The following is a 17,927-nucleotide window of genomic DNA, read 5'->3' on the forward strand; positions in this document are numbered from 1 at the left end:
TTGAATTACAGTGTGTGCAGTTCAAGAGGTGTTATTTTTCCTGGGGAAGTGAAATCCTCGAGCAAAAAAAAAAAAAAAAAGACTTTCAAAAGGTTCCCAAAAACAGCTGAGGGTTAAAAACAGATCAGGGAAGCTTCAAACTATGAAATATGATCCAGAAAGATAGTTGGAGTAACATATTAATGCGTTTAGAGGCTTATCGTCCAGAAATAGAGTTCATGTAACGAAGTAAGACGATGCAGACGATGTTACATTGCAGCAGAGGTTGATTCAGCTTTTCTGTACATATGTTCTGATCAAGTTTTTTTGCTTCTGGTTCTGATCATCTATGACCCATGTCGTTTTTTCATCTTGTTACAGCAGATGGTAGATCAGAATTAAAGAAAGTGCTGGAGTACCTTGAAAATAGCCCCTTTTTTTTTTAAACAAAAGCCCTTGAAATCCAAATAAACCACAGTCATAATCAAATTATTCAGGATCAGAAATCATTCAGCTTTTTCTGACCAGAGACTAAATATATGCCAGCAAGTGAAAATTGAATCCAGCATGGATGGAAATTTATCTTAATAGCATCTGTTGTTGGTCATATTTTGGGCTTTGTCTCAAAAACTGACAACCATAGAAACGTTTGGTCCCAACTTAAACTGGAGCATCTGCAGATTAATTTTATATTAGAGATTGTAAACAAATACCATTTGTGTCATGCAGTTTTTTCTTTTTGATTATATATTTTTGGCCTTCATGCCTTTTTATGATAGGACAGCTGAAGACAGACAGGAAGCAGGAGGCAGAGAGAGGGGGAATGACACGCAGCAAAGGGCCGTCCGATGCGGGATTCGAACCGGGGCCAGCTGCAGTGAGGACTGAAGCATCTACACACGGGGCGGCCACGCAACCCACTACGCTACCGACCGTCCCAAGCAGTTTTCTGATCGGTGACTCAAAAGCATTAATCCTGATCTGCTGAACATATATTTTTGCTGATTATCAGCAGATGAGGATTGGTAGCGATCGATCTTGGCCTGCTTAGTTTCTTGTCTTTTATTTTGTGATTGCAGCCTCGCTGGCTCCATTCAAATGAATGAATGGTCAGACTGCAGCTTAATTTACTATGAGAGGATTCACAGTTGAACCATTTGTGTTTATCACCACAGGAAGAATACATTTTCTTTCCACATTTGTTACACATAACATAATTAGTCAATCATCAGTTGCCTGCATAAAATTAAAGCCCCTGAAAATGTGGTTGTGTGGTTTGATCAGATTTATTAGACAGACTAACGGACTAAATAATAAATCACTTCCACAGTTGTCACATGTTGCTCAATCCTGATTAGTCCACAGAGGGACGAGACATCACCTTGTTCCACCTGCCCATGCAACAGCTCAACAATGTTCATGGAGGACCTTAAGTGGCACCCTCCGTGGCTGTGCAGTAAAGCCAATGCGGAAGTGCCAAAAACTGCAGTTCTTTAAACGGCCACTTGAAGCTGGCTACAGAACGAGTCAGTTTCATGTTAAAATGTCAAACTTAACAGCAGAAATAAACATGTTTACAGCCTGGTACAAAAAACAGTGCTGGTTAGGCGTTATTCGGCCCGTCTCAGGTCAGCCGATGATCTATGTTTTTTTGGGACTAGAGGTGGCAGTTGAGGAAATGTTTAACAGTCGATATATTTACTGAGGCTGTACATACTCCACTATTAAGAAATGCTGTGATGCCAACATATTCTGCTCAAAATAGAGTCAGTAGTCTGGTGCAGATCAGTTTTTGGCAACAGTTGCAGCTCTGCCATCTATTTTTGTGTAATTGCGTAACTGAAAGTAAGAAACATTTAAAAACCTCTCACACATGTAGGAACTCAATTCTTTGTTTGCAAACTGTAGGTTGTTGATCGTAACAAATGATTGTGGTGTAATATACAGTATACAAGGAATGAATCAGTAAAAAATAGGCAATTTTTTAGAGAGTGATACCACAGTAACTGCAATCTACAAACGGAGCCATTTAATAAAGAACGGTACCTTCAAGAAGAAGAAGACTGAGCATCTACAGCTGTGACTGTGGAGAAAAGTGTTGATGAAAAACAGCTCGGAAACCTTGAAAAAGGTAAAAAAATATAACAAAAGTAGATGAGTCAAGCTGTTTTATAGAGACAACATTATGACAAAGCAACCCGGTCAGTAGAGGATGAGTGCTCTCATGATTACACAGGACGTGTTTCAAAGCGGTCAGATCCGCAGAACATTAAACCACAGTGCATCTACTTTGTTTACAGCCGGCAGTGAAGTTGCAGGTGTACTCGGAGCAGAATGAGCCGGTTATTGTGCAGTGAGCAGCTGTCCGTATGAGGCAGACAGATGTGGTTTATCAAAGGAAATATAGCGCTTGCAAGAAAATGAACCAATTAGATCATGCACTGGTAGATTGGCAAGATGTTTGACAAGACATGTAGGAAAAACTGATTTTTTTTTACAACCGTTACAATGACTCAAATTCACAAATTTAAATTTTAACTGTTGGAGGCGTTTCCACTGTGCAGATGATGAAGGTTCTACCTTAAGTTTATCAGGCCACGTTCTGTTTAATTTATTCAAACTGTTGTGTTTAATTTGTTTGTAATTCTGCATTGTTTTCTCATCAGTGTGATTTAATTAGCTGTGGGAGAACAGGAAGCTGGATCACTCAGTAAGTGGCTGGTGTACTTGGCCGTGTTGGGGGAATAGTTTGACGAGATGTAATTAAACTAGTAAATTTGCATTAAATGTTACGGTCCTCTGGTGGTTGTTCAAATAAATGATAATGTAAATTGTGTTAATATTTTGTATCTTTGTTGGCATTTGAAGCATTGTTAACTAATGGAACCACACACACCAATGAACACAGTGTTTACAGCATTTAGAGAAAACCGATGTTTGACTCTGAGTACTGGGTGATGAAGATGAAGAACCTGAATAATTCTTAGTTTGGAGACAGGTTCGTAGTTGTTCAGATGAAATAAGAAAACAAAAACTATTTTCTTATGTGATACCTGGTGAATATTTTGAAACTGGACAGCTCTTTTTAGTTGTACATATACAGAATTTATATCTTCTAGTACTTTTTTTATCTTCAGAAACACAAAGAAAAAATCCTTGTATGTGAAATCGTACTTGGCAATAAACCCATTGCTGGCTCTGATACAATCTCTGACATAAATAGTTAGTAGTAGTAGCAGTAATTTCCGTTATTTACAGTTATTTTAGAGTTATATTATCCCTTAGCTGAATAGGTTATTAGAATCGACACTTGTTTATAAAGCTTTTCAAAGATCAAATTTGAATCTGTGCATCTTTTTTACGTCATAATCAAAGCAAAAAATATAAAACAGTATCTATTTTTGTAAAGTAAAAATCAGAAGACATGCGTCAAGTGAGGTAATGCGACAGAGTTGAGATGTGGTATACAGTAAATAGACACAAAAAGCGACTGATAAAAGAGGAAAGACTGGTATGAATTTCATAGTACACAATACACAAAAAACAAAGTACTATACTTCCTACAACAAATAAACAGCTCACCTATGCATGTAAGGGTTAACCATTCTTCAAACCTTTTGTTTGTTTGTCTTTTACAAGAAATCCAATTCAGTTTAATAAACTTAATGAAGATTTCTCCTCCACATACAACTAATTTCAGGTGAGTTATATATCCAAACATTGAGGGATGTAAATGAGAGGTGAGCCCACACAGCGGCAGGCGGAGAGAAGTCGTCGGCTTATTGTGGATGCCTCACTGATGGGCCGCTCATTGAGCTGCAGAGTAAAAAGGGCTGACGACTGTCTCCACTATAATTGGACAAATTAATCAATTACATCAATAGCAAATTACAACATTCATAATTGATCCCTGAACAAATGCAGTATAGATCAACCCGTCGCTCGATAGCTATACCACAATATTCATGTTACACTGAGCATATTCAGGAACTAATTAAATCTCAAAGGAGAGGATCAATGTCTGAAGTAGCATGAGAGAAGTATCGATCACAACAACCGCGATCTCTTATACAATTGATTTAAACTGCATGACAAGATACAAGCAGTTCTTTTTGATTAATTTCTTATATCCTCACATAGAAAATAATATTTACATAACAGAGCGAGACCACAGCATCAGAATAAAATATGTTACAGCCTTACATGAAACTGCATTTAGGTATTGGACCGGCATTAAGCTCAGAGGCTTTTCAAGAGCCTTAAGAGCACTTACTGTACAAAAATAATGTGGCCATCAGCATGAGAGTTCACTTGACGAATCAATAGCACAGACAGCAGGATAAACGCTAATGTCTGGATGCAAAGAGAACATTTCTGCCTGAAACACAGAATTATTAATTAGAGTTATGAGGTTTGCTCTCATGATTTAAAAAAATGTATATTAAAAATGTCCCTGCTTTACTAAAGCACCTTGTACAATACTCATATTTCTGTGACATAGTCATCTTTTTATTTATTTGCATTTACAGCCACAATCTCCACAATTACGTCCAGAAAAAGCAGAGAGCAGTAAATAAAACAACAACAGTGAAGTTGAGACAAATAAAGTTTTAAGTTTACACACCATTAAAAAAAGTTTTAGTGCCTTAATTTTCTGATTTTCTAAGCTTAATTATCTCACCAAAAAAAAAAATCATTGCCATAGAAATGTAACAAAATCAATAAACTACTTTATTTTACAAATTAATACATTTAAATCTTGTTTCAGCTTAAAATCAAGAGCTAAAACAGCAGCTAGTTAGCCTTTAGCAGGAGTTAGCTGGATGTTTTTTTTTATTTTTCTCCATCGTGACTGAATTTAGCTCAACTAAATCATTTAGTTACTTGAAATAACAAACTGAATTATCAAGTTCTTAATTCATTACACAGCTAACTGCCATGAAAAGTTCAATTTAAGTTTAAGTTTTAACTTTTAGGCTAGGCCCTAGGCTGAAAGCTGCTTCAGATTCAACTATAGGCCTTATATATTTAAGTAAAGTCAAATTATTAACTACACCAAGCTAAAATGAATGCAGTCGAAAGAGATAAATGACATTATAATGATCTGTAGCCCCCTGCGACCCTGCGTCCTCATGAGGACATTAAATTTTGGCTTCCCTGCACCATAATACTTTTTTTTACTTATTTTGCTCAACTTAGACCTATTGTCCTCATTAAGGGACAGTTACTGTGCTGTCTAGTGGTCAAAGAAGACTACTAATTAAGACAAGGCTTAGTTTTTAATGAGAAATTAAAAATGTACACCAAAAAAAAGCTTGGGTCTCAGGAGGTTAGAGACGCGTTGACTCAACTTTAAGTTTGTTTTGGAGGCTGTAGTTTGTTTCTGATATTTATATCAAAGAGAAAACAATAGAAACACCTCTCGGTAAAACACTACACAATTCAACAGCAGCACAAACTGACCATAAAGACGACATCTCTAAAACACCACAAAAACCAGACATAATAACCTTCATGAAGGATTTATTGCTGCATTAAACTGCATCACTTTTGCCTGAAGATTCAGGTCTAAAATCTATTTTAGAGCATTTTGACTTTGCAGGGCAGCAGAATTATAGAAAAGTGTCAAGGTTCATGTCCCACAATGGGAAAAGGTTAAAACCCATTTACAGCTGAAATATTAGTCGTGTCATTTAAAGCTGCGCTTCCTTCCCACTCTCCTCGCCACTGCTGACCTTTTTCTACTGTCCACATCTCAAAGCCGGTGGAGAGTATTTTGGCCACACTCCATCTCTTCCCAAATGAGGCCAACCGGGGAAGTGAATCAATGTGTTTTTCCCCTAGTCATAGGAAACAGCTGTCATGCTGTCGTCTGGTACAGAGCTGGGCTGACTTAATGCCAGAGCCGCCTGTGAGAGTCAGCAGGGAGGAGAGAGCTCCCCCTTTGAATCCGCTCGTACTAAACCCCCATCACCTGAGTGAATTCCACTTGCCATGCCTCCCAGCTACACTCAAAGCACAGAGACATAAACAAAGAACCAGCTACGCTGCAGCAGGGTCCCTTCCTGGCACTGCTGCTGCTGTATTTCAGAATATCTGTCCTAATTAACCGTGTATCACTTTTAGAAGTCCTTGGGATGGTTTTAACTTTAATGCATGCAAACGCTGAAGGTTGCAGGTGAATGATCTGATATGATGAAACGGTGCGTGTCCGTTTGCTCATATAAATGCAGGAGAGGCGGTTAATGAAGTACAGGAGAGAGTGAAATGCTTCTAAATAAATAAATAAAAATTAAGAGGTTTCAAACCTTTAGCATGCGTTTCATTACCAGGACCTGACCTTATCTCCCTGGACCGAACCTTATCTCGTGCAGATATTGCCAGCATGCATAATAGGAGGAGGCCCCTTTGTGCCAAATGCTGTGGGGCAGAGCCCATACCTCTCTCCTGGTACACATCACCCCCACTGATTTTTTTTTTGCTTTCAAGCCACAGCTGTACACACAAATATCAAGACACTCAGGGATGCAGAAAAGACACTCACCTCCCTGTGTGTGTTCAACATCTCCTTCATGTTTTCTCTTTGCTGTTTTCCCTCCCAGATGCCGCCTTGTTATGAGTCAGGAGGTTATTGTAACCAGGCTTACATCCTGTCAGAGGCACAATGAGCTTTTATTTTACCAGGAAGCAATAAAGAATGACTCTGTCAATCATGGAGATGCATGCAAATCACCAAACATGTTTTAATTGTTTTAATTAAAGAAAGCAAGTGTGTATATGTACAGTACACGTGTGTGTCTGCAGAGACGAGCAGCTCCATATTCATGTGTTTCCCCATATGTGACCCTCCACTGTAAACAAAGAATATTAAACACAGACACTCAGAGGCAGCCTAATGAACACACACATATTACTCACGGTGTAATGAATCGATAGAACTTCCTCTTTCATCAAATATTTATTGGAGTAATATTCCTGAGCCCTTCGAACTGAAACGGCCGCGCTTGTCTGGGAGTTTAACGGCAGACCTGCGTGGTTTCCAAAGCCGGGCTCAACGCAACAACTAATGAGTTGTTGCGTTGAGAAATACAAATCCTTGACTTAATGAAATATATTAAGTCCATCAATCATTCCCGGCCAGGTGGATCAAACTAATATTTAGAGGAAACATTGTTTCCGTCAACATTTCTCCGGAAAGATTCAGCCATATCAGTCAAATATACATTGCAGCTGTCTGCTTTAAAATCCTGTTTCCCTGGATAAAATATTTGAGTCTCATCATCTCTGAATCATCCGTCACAAACATCGTGCAAACTCATTAATCTTTACAGGATGTGTAAGGAGCCACCTTATGACGATTGTGTGCTGGAGTCTGGGACACCAGCAGAGCGTGACAGCATTGTGGGGTAACCACTGCAGTGGTTATGAAGACTAGAGTAATAGAAAAACCTGAACACAACCCAACCCCCCTCTGGGAGACCTCTTTCTCTCTAAAAGCTGAAGCGAACCAGCTGACAGCTTCCTATAGATGCCTGGAAACCTCTGGAAGGCTCACGAAAAAGTGACGGCCCACAGCTGTCTCGGACTCCACCACCCATCTGCTGGGGGGGCAGACTCAAGAGCTCTCCACCTGCTTCCTTGCAAAAGGGCAGCAAATAGCTGCTAGTTAGCGTGTCAGAAAGCCTGAGACACACCGAGAAAACTGACTGCATATAACTCGGTGACCTTTACTGTTAATTCATGAAACCATTTTGCATGTAAACAAACTGCAGTGGTACCCCCCGTGCCCCGTCTCAGCTTGAGGACAAGTAGCTATTGGGCTCCCTCTATTGGCCTTCATGCATCTATCTGTAATGTGTCCAGCAGCAGGAGGTTAAAAGGGTAAAAAGGGCCGGTGACAGAGTTCCTGGACTTTCTGTTAAGTGATATTGTTAAGTGAGTTTAAGCCTTACACTGAACTATCTCCCATAGGTAGCCTCTGCAGCAGTCCATGCTTCAACATTAGGACTTCTATCTGTTAAAGGTTTTGTTAAATGTGTTATTTTGTCTGATCAACAGTCCAGGACTTAAATTTATTCAATTTCCAATCATTCAAAATGAGAAAAGCAGCAATTCTTTGGTATTTTTGTTTAGAAAATGACTGAAATGTTTGACCGAAAGAGTATAATTTTCCGCCCATCAAATAACAAAATATACCTCCCTCCAGGTCCCTTCAATGCAAAGCGCAAGCCATGGATCAGAAATGTTATTACCCTCCTCTCAAATGGAAAATCTGTACAAAAAAGAGGCCAGAATCTGCCACATTTGATGTTCCCTCTTTCCAGTGCAGTAGTGAAAATAAGGCAGACATGCAGGCTACAACTTTTAATCGAAGCTAATGTTTGCGTGACACGAGCCGGTCTTCGCAGTGATCCAGGTAACACTGCGCTCGGCTGATTAGCATCGTTGTCTCACCTGAACTGACTGACTGCTGCGTCCTGTTTTTTTAATTAGATAACAACTATTCACAGCAATTCTCCCCGAGTCATTATTGTTGCCAAGGAACCAACTTCTGAAACGCATTCTCCTCGTGATAAATTATTCATGGACTAAAGCAGCAAAGCCCCAAATCATCCATCAACATCAGGGCTAAATACATAAACAAAATCATTCACATAAAGTCAGCTCTAAATCTTTGTTTAGTCGTTTAGTGTGGGATACTTACTATTTCAAAAGAGGTTGTGGTGCAATATGGATTCAGCCAATTTACCTGCGACTCAAGGAACTCATTCATTTTGTGGACAAGCTATGGTAGAGGAGTGGTAGTATTGAATACAGCTTTTATAAGAAGTCACTTATAAAGGCTGTCAGGGCAGAACTCATTGCAGAAAGTTTGTATATTTGCTGTAGCAGCAGAATCTAACTTTCTAAGCAGTGAGAGTTCAACTATAATATCACTGCATGAAGCTAACTTGTGCTGCCTGTCTCCCTCAGAGATGCCTCCTGAAAGACACCTGATTATCTTCAATCTTTGACCACATCCACATCCCTCCAGACAGCAGACACACTTTTTTTTAAAAAGCTACTCAAGTGTGGTTAACACACTCTGCTGTCTCGAGCTGTCACTCCAAACGAGAAGATTATTTGCGCCCCCCGAGGACCCAACAGCAAAATTCCAGATGCCACTTTTAGACCTTGACACAAAATCTATAGAGTCCAACATTATGAGTAGATTGGATGTCAGGCTGAGTATTTGATTCTGATGAGAGGGTAACAGAGCAACTCTGCATCGACAAAAATTGGTTTCTTTGATTCTCTCAAGCGTGCGAGACACCTGGATGAACACACCGATCGTGTGTGCGTTCATGTCGGGGGGCCAGGAGATTAAACAGCACCCATAATGGAGTCTTGCATCGCCAAAACAAAGTTGTTTGGTGCTTTGTCAACAGTGTGCTGGCCACTGGAGGGGACAATGACATTTCAGATGGGACATATGTTAACCCCCAACATCCATCCTCTCAAATATTTATGATATATAAATATATATATATATGTGGGGGGGAACCAAAGGGAAAGGAAGCGTCTCCCTGTTGGTGGACTTCATAAATAATTGGACTTGGAAAGGTTACATTTAGCATCAGCTGGATAGAGGAAGATGAATAACACATAACATAACACACATTTATAACCACAACCATGAAGGTGCCAGAGATATTTATACTGCTGCTTGTGTCTTTATGCTCTCTCTCACACACACGCACACACACACAGACTTACACATAGATTTACATGTATTTTCAGGACAGGAGTGGACATGCTGATTATGCCCAACCACGAAAAGCAGCTGTCGTTGTCGTCGCAACATTGTATCTACGTTGGCAAGTAAAGAGCTAAACTTCTCTGATGACATAAATACATTTAAATAATTTCCCCCTGGGATTATTAAAGTATTTCTGATTCTGATTTATAAAATGTTAAAATAAGCTGTTAAAAACCACATGATAGAAATCCGTACATGCCTGAGCTGGTGTAATCTCCCAGTTTAATTATTTCACTGTATTCCGAGCACTGAGAGGAGTCACATGGGAATCTTTTTGCTCATTTATAAGCAGCTCAAACCTGGCTCATTTATCTGTTGAAATTATTCAATGGTGCATGCCTCATTAATACAAAAAAAGATGACTGCATACACTTTATTTGGAGGGCAGAAGCACACCACTTAACACTGTTTCCGCACGTAGCACGCTGCATTGTATTTTCCATTGTCTCTTCTCGGCTGTGCCGCTGTATCTGTTTGCTTGTTATCAATAAAGCCGATCCAACAGGTTAGCCCAATTCTCTTCGGATACTCAAAAATGAGAAAGCAATGCGGAGCAGCTTTTATTCTATAAAGTCATGAGACGACTGTTTAACTCGACCCTAGAGGGACAGACAACCATCCCCAACACTCCTCTTTGTTTGACCTTTCCTGCCAGGACGAGGAGAGCTTTTTAAAAGAAATAGAAAGGCGGGAGCTGATGGAGCGATGTCTTTAATGAGGTATGCTGGGGCTGTTGTTTCTCCATTTAATTAGACAATTATGCAGCCTCCTGCGGAAGAGGGAGCATTCAGGGTCACAGGGGAGGAGGGGGGGGGCGATGCCACAATGCCACCCCGTCACACGGTAAAGTAAGGAGGCTAAATCACAGGTGAATCCCACTGGGGCGAGCACAGACTGGGCTCTCCATTCGGGAGCCATTATAGGCTCATCCTATTTAGATTCAGTTCAACCGTCTTTGTCCATCTTCATTCTGTTTTTGATTAGGCCGGTAATTACCATTCCACAAAAACACTGGCAGACACAGACACCAACATCGCTGCAGCCCGACCGAGCTAAGTGGTCTTTCTTTACCATTTGACCATCTTTAGGAGAAAGCCTGCGCCTCAAAAGAAGCCCCTATAGGATGACGGCTGAACCTTCTGCCAAGTAAACAAAGCTGAATATCTGAAACAAGATTTCATTCCACCAGTGCCTCATTTTGCACCAGAGAATTGTAATTACACATTCACCGCCATCTGGTATCCATGCTTGTCTCTGCCCATTCTTCACCGGTGCCAAAGCAGACTCCAGTTTTTCCTCCATGGCGAATTGCTTTAACCTCATGTCTGCCGTCCCAGCGGATGTGTCACTACACTACACGCTCAGATGGGCAGAACCAAAAAAAGCACAACGCAGTAGGTTTAAGACATACAAGTAAGGTGAAGGTTGAGGTAGCACAGATCCACTTCCAAAGAGGGGCCATAACTCACGTAGATGAATGGTCGGAAATCTCAGCAAATGATGAGACGAAATTCATTTTGGTGATGTATGGAAGGCCTGTCGGAGCCGTATTATTTGTACGTGTGTCAGCACAACTGAATGTCCACCATTTCCTTTGTTCCTTCATTTTTTTTTGGTTCATATAGAAATAAGAAGAAGCTACAACATTATGGTGACGTGCCACATGTAGACGTGACATTTTGGCAAATATTTGACCTGTTTTCTTGCAGAAAGTCAGATGAGAAGATTACTTTGGAACTTTGATATCTATCAGATACGTACGGAAAAGGTAAATAATACACCTACAGACGCACGCCTTAATGCTAAGCCTCTCCTTGGCTGTAGGCTTATATTTAGCAAACAGATATGAACACAAATGTCAAACAGCTTCTTTAAAACAGGACCACAAAGCTGCCCAAGCCCATTTACAGTGCCTGCAGTTTGTAAGAGAGGCAGCATTATTAATAAAGTGATAAAATCACAGAAAGCTCTTCACAGAGTCATCACAGAAGTGTCTGCTGCATCTTTATACGTTCACTTCTACTGTATGTGCCACAGCTGCAGCTTTCCAACTGACCATAAATCATCATCAACCCCCCCGCGCATATATTCATATGCAATTCAGAAAATGAGCGACATCTCCCAGGGAAGCAGTCGCCCAGCGGAGAGCCTGACTCGACATCGTTTCTCACTGCAGCCAGTGTAGTTAGAGAATAACAGACAGAGAAACACTGTCCTGAGCAATATCCCAGCATGAACAACACTCGTTCTGTGATGACTAGAAGCTGCTCTACAAGACAATTAATCCATCATTACTGCTGGTTCACCCCTAGTTCAGCCTCAAGACTGATGATAGTGTACAATCTCAGTGTGGCCTGTACTTAGTGAGTGGGTTAAAACATACTGTAGGGAATTTGCTGCATGTGCAAGGGCTCAAAGACACACATTTAAGTAGACAAAGCACTGTGGTGGCATCACTTAGCTGGAGCACTACGGCAGCTGTACAGCTCAGCAGAGCACCAAAAAGTGATCAATTTCCCCGTAATAATCAAAGTGCTTTAATAAAATTGAAAGATTAAGCAGCGTGATATGAAGAGGCTTTTCCATTTTAAAGATGGATCTCTCTAATCGCTTCTTCTTTTTAAGGATTAAAACATCCAGCGGATGTGTGAGAGGCATTGTAAGCATGTAGCTGTCATGCTGTCGGATCATTTTCAGCCTTCATTGGAAGATGTGAACAAAGAATTTACTCCACAACAACCAATCTTGGCCCAAACAGGAGAAGTCTGGCCAAGTGAACAGTGAAACCTCATTAAAAGTCCAGCGAGGAGAGGCCCTCTGTTAAACGTTCCACTTAACCTCCTCCACTCTGTATTTGATTAAAACTGAAGGCATGCACAGGTGTGTCAGAGTTTCGAGGCGGCTGGGAAACTTTCCTGAGATAGTTTTTAAAAGACAAACTTACTTTTGGAGGACGACCTTGCGAGGCCTCTCCACGGGCTCCTTTGTGCAGAGGAAACAATCTGTTCCATTCAGGCGTTGGTTGATGTTTTTCTCAGCAATGATCCTCCAAATGAAAACTGCTCTGTCTATTTATACACTCTCATCATAACTAAACAGAAATGTGCTGCTTTAACTGACACCATGAAAGCCTCACAGTGAGCACACCTACTGGATAGGTGTGTTGTATGGTGGCTGGTGAGGGTCAAACAGAGTTTCCTGATTTTCTAACTGGGATGCACAACACCTCTTGAGGGCAGCAGTGTGTGAGCACAAACTAATAATGTTTTAACTATTTGAGCCCATTTTGTTGGGAGATAATCAGCAACGTGTTTAAAAGTTTATGATGTTTTGGTTCCCTTTGTTTGCGGTGTTGTATGCCAGAAGAACATTTCTTGAATTTTATTTCAGATAACACAAAGAAACTGATGCAAATAGCTGCAAGGGCTGGACAGTACATGAAAACAACAACAACAAAGAAACTCAAACCAGCAGCTCAAAATGGTCAGAACCTGACTGCAAGTAAAAGAAAAAGTTTTATTCAACTGTATGTTCCCAGTTTTTATGATGTGTTTTATGTGTTATGAGGTTTAGGTCTGTGTTTTTTGGATTTGTTCTCTGTAACAATAAAGTTATGCAGAACTTGAGGAGTTGAAATGGCTTTATTTTTTTCCAGCTGATAAAACACAAGCTTTTGCACTAATGACATGAGCATGCAGAATGCGGTGTAGTGGTTAGCACTGTCGCCTCACACTGAGAAGGTTGTGTGTCGAGGTGGAGAACATGCGTGGGTTTCCTCCAGGTGCTCCGGCTTCCTCCCACAGTCCACAGACATGCAGGTTAACAGGTTAATTGGTGACTCTAAAGGAAAAGTAGTTTGTCTCTACGTGTCAGCACTGAACTGGTGACCCGTACCTGTGCTCCGCCTCGTCAGCTCCTGCCACCTGGGTAAGAGCTTATAGATAACTGATAATGGATGTGAGTGATTCCCTTTAAGTAGATGGAGTTTGCAACACTTCATTCATTAAATATGCAGTATGCTGCAGGATGAAACAGACTGTCTTTAACAACAGTTTTTATTAGTGCACAATCCAAACTCACATATGTGTGAAATCTGGCACTCTGGCTGAATTTAAAGTCTGCGTAAAGTCAAAATAAATTGACCCAGCCAAATTTGAATGATCGGAAATAACAAGTTTATGAAATCAGGTAAAAATGAGCAGTATTCTCGGCTCCAGGACTGTGCACAATATGCAAATTTTATGTTAATGATGACCACGTGACGTCACGCGATCTCGTTTTAGGACTGTAACAAGCACAGCTAGCAGTATTATTGATATGTTTGAGCCACCAGAACCACAATCTGACTCGGAGTCAGTAAATCAGCAGCTACTCTCCAACCGTTTATTTTTATCTTTTTTATGCATCCCACTAGCATTTTGCTAAATTGGCACCGCTGACTAACTTCTATACCTGTACTCGTTTTAGGACCGCCCACAAAATCCTGGACTGAAAACAGTTTGAACCTCTTAACTCCACATTTCAGTAATACATCGTTCAAAGTATTTTCACATGTTTTCAGCAACTATTTTCCAACATATTTAATGTGTTTTGAAAGAAAACATGGAATTGCCTTTACACAGACTTTAAACCTGGAGCCCTGTGGATGTGAACCAGCAGCCAATGTCAGGTGTTACCTGCCAAAAAGCTCTGTGAGAGGATTGAAGGTTTTTTGGATGCACCTTAAAGGAGCTTTTCCTAAATTTCCCATATTAGAGGAAGACTGTTTAATATGCACACAGCATATAAATAGAGCTCAAGTAGTTCCTCAGAAACTCGAGCTCTGTGTGGAATATTTTTAACTACAAAGTGGTTTTAAAGAAGAAGAAGAGAGCCAGGTCTTTCTCCTTAGGTCAGTTTACGTGTCAATCCAGCAGGACCGGCTCCAAATAAAGATTGAGTCCAGTTGGAATCGCATGTATTCTTAAAGCAGTCCATCAGTCTCCTCTTAGATAGTACGACGTTGTTATTCCACTCACGTATGATTCAAAGATTCATGTCCCACAGGCTTTGTGTTTGATACTTTGTGTAGCTTTTGCAGTATTATTCTGAGCATTTGTATAAACTACACACACGCATACACACACCGTCACAGCTGCGGGATAAAAAACGGGAGATTATGGCTCACACACACACACACACACACGAGTATTTACATACAGTATTTATCCACTGGATTGTTGTAGTAATTAATAATCAAAATTTAATTCTAAGCATTGAATCTTTTTTGTTGCATATGAAATACTGCATTCATGAATATCAATTAAAGGCAGACATGAAAAAACACTAATTTGTTTATCTCTCAGCGGTGCACTGCAATATCCCGGGCTTTCACAAGGATTCATGAGGGGCTCCGTCTAATCCATTTCGAGCAAAACACCATATGCCAATGAGTGCACACGTTCGTAGGGCACCGGGGCCCGAGAGCCCCACGTCCACACACCCTCGATGGATTCGTGTTGATTTTCTTTTTCAAGGTCACGCCTCCCTGTGACTCCACACGGCCTCTCGATTCCTGCTGCACACTGTGTTCTTCACCGAAGGCCGTGCTGTCTCAGCTTTCTGTCCCACAGTCTGCGAATGCTGCCCTTGCCCTCTCGACCTCCCAGAGCTCAACCTGTCAACCCGCAACACGCCCCCCCCCCACCCCCAGATCCCTGCCTGCAGTGCCGCAAAAGGACGGAGGCGGAGGGGAAGATATAAAAATGGAAGAAGGAGGGATTAACAAAAAAACGAGGCAGGCGGGAAAGAAGACAGAAAACAATTTGGAGCGGTAAGAATGGGAAAAGCCAAAGCGCTCGAGATTGAAAGGCTTCTTCCTCTAATTTGCACCGTATTCATCACCTCAGAGGGCAGACACTCTCATATCGCTTTCCATTCACTTCCTCACCCCTGGCTGCAGGTCAAAGGAAAAGGCAATTTCCCCTCTGCCCATGTACAAGCTGCTCCATTCCTCATGGATAAACTGTACTTTGAAACACGTAGAAGTGAGGGCATTCATCACCACGCCAGGTCTACCCCCCCACCACCACCACCTCCACCTCCACTGCCTCCTCCTCCTCCTCTGCAGGAAAAGCTGCAAGGAGCAAACACATCTGATTAATAACTTTCTCCTTGTGCAGTTAAAGACCGCTCGGCAGGGCCACTGTCAGTCAAGAGGGGCAGGGTTGGGCGTGCTGCCCACCTAATTCGCTTACTGAGCACTGGGCAGCTTGCCCACCTACTGAAGACGCAGAGCAGACTGACTCAGGCTGTCAGACTTTCATCTTGGAGATCCACCATGCTGGGCCTGCCAATGAAGACACCGGGAGTCTGTTACAAATCCAACGCTCTCCCACACATCTTCAGCTGGGGGGGAAAGAGAAGGAATAATGGCAAATGAAAGTCAACAGGACGAAGTAAAATACGCAGAGGACTCAAGCAGATGTCAGTACAGATGGATATACGTGGTGAAGGCGAGCGGGGAGACAGTGAGTGCTGTATCGCTTTATTTGGATATTAATGTAAAGGAAAAAATGGAGCAAAAATAACTCAGTACCATCCCTGTCAAGGTGACGGCCGGCCACGCCGCAAAAGCAGAAATGAGCCCTCGTGTGCGAGCGCGGATACAACCATTCCTCTCGGCTATCGCACCAAATTTCCATCTCTCGCTCACACGCTGAATTCCTCTCTAAAACATCACTTCTACTTCAGAGAGACGGAGAGAGGAGAGAGAGAGAGAGGGCTGGAAGTAGATGGATGATGATTATTCAGGCACACTCTCTCCCCTCTTTCTCTTCTCTCCATTGATCCTGTCCCATCAGAGAAGCTATAAATATTAATAAGAGGGCTTTGTTTTAGCAACCTGTGTGAAGATCAGAGCGTAGAACAATAGAAGTATCTGGACATGTATTTTTTTTTCCACACAGGCAGACATGCAGGCAACCTGCCGAGTGTCCTTGGGGGGAAGGGAGCCCTGAGGGGGGTGGGGGGGCCCAGCCCTCAGCCCAGCGCCTCGGGCTCGGCGCGTTCAAGTCAAGGGCAGCTCAAGGGGAACTGCTAATGTGGGAGACCTGAGTCTGGTTCAAAATTAGCCTCTCACAGGCTGACTGGTGGTGCATGAAATCGTACACAAACAGACATTATAGTGTGTCGAGGACACAAAACATTTATGTAGCGCGTGTCAATGCGTTCTGTGTATTTTCACACAATTACAAAAAAAACAAAAACGCTTGAACCACAAAGAAATTCAATCACTCTCTCTCATTCCCACCGACATCTCTGAACCTATTTGCAATCTCTGAAAGGGTCACTTCATCGGGTCCTGCCCCCCGTGACGCTGATGAGCATAAGCAGTTATAGAAAATGGATGGATGTGTTCCCTTTCCTTGTGTTTCCGTCTCTCTCTGTGTCGTGTGTGTTTCTGGGTGTGGTCCTGGGTTTTTCCTCTCACCTGCCAGATCACCTCACCACCTGTTCCCTGTCAACCAGCAGTCAGTCCCTGCAGTATTTCAGACCGGCTCAGCCTCCCAGACGGCGCCAGATCGCTCAGGCCATATCGCGGTAACAAACGCTACGGTCGACATGCTGCAAGGTTTTGTGCCTCCCCTCTCATTTTTGGAAATCTTCCACCACCAGCCCTGAATCCTCTCATCTACCACTTCCTTTTTGAATTGATCTTGTTCTTTGGCTGTATTTGCACTTACATTCAACCTTAAGGCTTCAGCCATAAAGACAGAAGACTTCCAACAAGCAATATATGATGATATGTTTCTATGTTAACTCTCAAAGATGAGTAATATTGATTTTCTCACCAATGTGACTAAATAAGCTCATTCTACTAAACGGTTGCTTCAATTTAATGGTCAATACTCCAGTCTGTGTTGTTGCTTTAATTATTAATTCATTGAACTGTGTCACCAAACCATTATCTTTTATGATATGATTCCATGGGGTGTCATTACCTACACTGCTTTCTTTTGTTTTTCATGGATTTGTTTTCTGGCTCTTTAATTCTTCAGGAATCCAGTTTTATCTCTGATAAAGTCTGATAGATACAGTATGCTGTGAATTTATATATAACCTATGACCATGGGGGCGGCTACGTAAATCTGAAAACCTCAGCAAATAT

General features: G+C 41.6%; 1 protein-coding gene across 1 annotated transcript in view; it reads right to left on the minus strand.

Annotated features, from left to right (window-relative positions):
- Positions 1-12,859, minus strand: part of robo1 (roundabout, axon guidance receptor, homolog 1 (Drosophila)) — a 306,786-nt gene extending 293,927 nt beyond the window's left edge. Inside the window, exon 1 of the mRNA XM_027280234.1 lies at positions 12,723-12,859. The gene's annotated coding sequence lies outside the window, so the exon portion shown is untranslated. The remainder of the gene's footprint in view (positions 1-12,722) is intronic.
- Between the last annotated feature and the right edge of the window lie 5,068 nt (positions 12,860-17,927).

This window comes from Larimichthys crocea, chromosome VII, assembly GCF_000972845.2.
Source record: "Larimichthys crocea isolate SSNF chromosome VII, L_crocea_2.0, whole genome shotgun sequence".
NCBI lineage: Eukaryota > Metazoa > Chordata > Actinopteri > Sciaenidae > Larimichthys > Larimichthys crocea.